This window comes from Eutrema salsugineum, unplaced genomic scaffold, assembly GCF_000478725.1.
Source record: "Eutrema salsugineum unplaced genomic scaffold, Eutsalg1_0 scaffold_24, whole genome shotgun sequence".
Taxonomy (NCBI): Eukaryota; Viridiplantae; Streptophyta; class Magnoliopsida; order Brassicales; family Brassicaceae; genus Eutrema; species Eutrema salsugineum.
The window spans coordinates 1,103,718-1,107,406 of NW_006256797.1; the positions used below are offsets into that span (position 1 = coordinate 1,103,718).

Here is a 3,689-nt window from a genome sequence, read left to right on the forward strand (position 1 = left end):
GGATGCGTTAACCGCCCTGTTCAGCCAGCAAATCAACATCGAAGACAAGCCAGGAACCATCGCATAGCTGATTTCGATGCACCTACTCGAAATTTTCAGAACCGATCTGCAATTCAAGTTCCATTTCCGAACCGGAATGAGTTTGAAGTCAAGCCTCAAATCATCTCATTGGTGAAACAAAACCAATTCCATGGAGTTCCTTCTGAACACCCAAAGGACCATATCGAGCTTTTTGAAGAAATCTGCAGCATGATGAGAACAAACCAAGTTCCAGCAGACTATTTAAGGTGTAAGTTGTTCCCTTTTTCATTAGCAGACAAAGCTCACCGTTGGTTGAAATCTTTGCCTGCAGGATCGATTACTAATTGGGAAGAGTGTAAAACTGCTTTCCTGAATCATTTATATACTAAGTCAAGGTCGAACTTGTTGAAAACAAAGATCTCAAGCTTTCAGCAAGGACCGACTGAACCTTTCTATGAAGCCTGGGAACGTTTTAAGGAGAATGAACGTGATTGCACTCACCATGGATTTCCCGGATCAAGTCTGCTGAGCACCTTTTACCGAGGTTTGCAACCAAAATACAAACTTTCGCTTGATACAGCTACCAATGGAGATTTTGGACAAAAGACGATAGCACAAGGAAGAGCCCTCATCGAGAATTTGGCTCAGGCCAATAGCAATGATTGTCCTGAATATGATCGCTCGACGAAGCAAACCGGAACAGACAACAAGGAGATAACCGAGTTAAAGAACATAATGAGCCAGCTTTTAAAAAGTAACAATCGCCCAATCCATGCTTGTCAGACCAACAATGGCGCAGAAGATGAAGGACCTATTGATCGATCACATTAATCAAGCCTTTGAAGAATAAGAGGTGAACTATGTAGGAGCACAAGCACCATATCCAAATCGCTTCAACAATGGCTTCAGCAACAACTTCCGGAATGCAAATTACAACAATCTCTCTTACCGCAATCCAAATTTAAGAATCCTCAAGATCAGTACTACCCACCACAGCAAAAATCCTTCCAAAACAAGTTCCAAGGTGGAAACTTCGGAGGGACAGGAGCTTATCAACCGCGACAGCCATATAACTATCAAGGTACGGGTTTTAACAATTAATTTATACAACAGCAAGGAGTCACGACGAACCAGCTAGCTTCACAAATTGGTAGATTTGAACAGTCCATCCAACAGCTTGTTATGACAAACGAGAAAGCATCTGAAGACATGAACGTGAAGGTTGACTGCATGTACAATGACCTGAACGGGAAGTTTGAAGCTTTATCTTCGCACGTGAAAAAGCTAGACGTACAAGTTGCCCAAACAGCCGACTCTATGAAGAAGCAAAGTGGAGCTCTTCCCGAAAGAGTTGAAGATAACCCCAAGAGATTTTGCAATGCCATAACCACACTGCCCGAAGAAGAGGCCAGAACTGATGGAAATAATGAAGAAACCCCAATCTTTGTACCACTTTACAAGGATGTTGATGCCAAGCATTCACCATTCAAGGTACCTCAACGATCACCGTTTCAAAGGCTTACAGAAGCCGACGATCCAGGACGTTTTGTTTTCCAATGTTTCATTTCAGGAATCAAGTTCACAGACTGTCTGTGCGATTCCGGAGCCAATGTCAACATCATGTCAAAGACATTTGCCAAAAAATTGGGCATAAAAACCTTAAGGACATTGACGGTCAAGGTTATCTTTGGGGATTCCTCTCAAAAAAATACTGAAGGGGCGACTCATTATCTACAAGTTTTAGTAGGGGACAAGATTGTTCCAGCAGATTTTCAAGTCCTGTGAATGGATCAAGACAAGGAGAGGCCACTCATTTTCGGGAGACCATTTCTGGCCACCGTAGGAGCAGTAATCGATCACGCAAACCGGCATGATATCTTCCTCAATGTAGATCGCAGAAAGTTTTACACGACTGTCCTGGATGATTTTCCGAGCAAAGGAAACCGGCTGAAAGAGAAAGAAAAGGAGAAGCCGAAAGCTTTTGCAAAGATCAAGATCATCATTCCACCAGATGCAACAGAAACTAGTGAGGACCAAATCCAGGAGCTGATCGAAAACACAAAAAAGGTTTTAAACAATGTTAAGGTTCGAAAGAAGAGTAAAAGAAAGAAGATGGCTCCTCAAGGAGAAGAAGTGAGACCTCCAGCGACCGGAAGTGATAAAGGCACATCAAGTAGAGTGCCGTTCAAATCAGCCTGATTCTTCATGCCTACGTCGAGCTAAACGACTTAAAACAACCATGTTGAGCAAAGAAGCCTTCACCTCAAAGTTATTATTCTGAACTGGTGGAGCTTGAATGCCTGTCCTGTATTGGTGTGCATTGACTCGGTCATTCTCTCCCACAAACACTTGAGGAGGCTCTTGACACCTTGGAGCTTGTGGCTGTTGCTGACGATTGTTTTGAACTTGGTTCTCATTCCTAGCGGCTTGCTGCTGGTTCTGCTGTGCTTGGCGTTCATTTCTCTGTGCCATGTTCTGATTCACATACGCTTGTTGCTCATTCCTCTCAGCTTGAGCCACATTCACTTGAGCTTGATGCTCAGCTTGTTCTGCATGATGATCCATACCCAACTGCTAAAGATGATCCTCTTCTTCTTGATGAGCAACCCTGTCCCATTCTCTTCTGCTTCTTCTATCCAGCAGGTGTATGTTGTCAATAAAGGGTTCAGCGGCTTCACAACTCCTGCTTCTAGTCCTTGGTCTATGTGACATAAACCTGAAACTTCAACACTTAAGAGTTTAATCAGTAAAACAAAATGTAAAACAGGCTTGATCTCAAGAAAAGTATCAAAGACAAATGCTAAAACCACACTTTGTCAACGGCTTTGAGTGTTGGCATTAAGAACATTTCAAGTACCAGGACAAAGATTAGCTTAGCAGATGATTCAAGTGGAACTCCAAGAGGGATAGCACGAGACATTCCTCTAAGGATTGGAGATTTCATAACACTTGTCGATCTCTACATAGTGAAAACCAAAGATGACTGATATCCAATTATCCTTGGATGGCTTTTCTTAGCAACTGCTGGAGCCATCATGGATTGGCCCAACCGGCGAGTTTCTTTTTCAAATATCGACAAGGACATTTTTTATGAAGCTACACCACTTAAGAGAAAAGGAGAAAGCATAAAGCTCAGGCATTTGAACCAGAAGAACTTTGGAGTGATGAAGAACCTGCAAGAGAGAACATGAGGATTTTCAAAAGGACTTTTCTTAGGACAAGATCCTACTTGAACTATGTTTTTTTCTTGCAAAGTCTAGCTAATGACTATATACCAAAGCGCTTGATGGGAGGTAACCCATTTAGGTGCTTATTTATTTAGTTAGATTTTCTTTTTCTATTATAGTTTTGTTTTTTTTATCTTAAACAGGCCTTAGTATGCATCAAAAATAAATAAAATAAAATAAAAAGAAAAGGACCTGATTGCGGCCGAGAGAGGTTCAGCCGCGGCCGCGACACCTTGGCCTGTGGCCAGCATCAGTTCGGCCACCCTTGGCCACTTCCACCTCCACCTTGATTCAAATCAGTCCAAGTTTGATTAAGCACCACTCCAGATCAAGCACCATCCATTATTCACCATCCTACCACCTCCACAACTACCTCACAATCCATCACTAACACCAGGTGAGTTTTCTTTTCCCTCATCATTTAAAATTTCCACATACTCT

The 3,689-nt window shown here is 42.4% G+C and overlaps 1 non-coding gene across 1 annotated transcript; it reads right to left on the reverse strand.

Moving 5' to 3' along the window:
• Positions 1-428: 428 nt before the first annotated feature.
• LOC112086092 lies at positions 429-530 on the reverse strand. The gene has a single exon (XR_002899314.1). It is a non-coding gene; the product is annotated as a small nucleolar RNA R71 (small nucleolar RNA).
• Between the last annotated feature and the right edge of the window lie 3,159 nt (positions 531-3,689).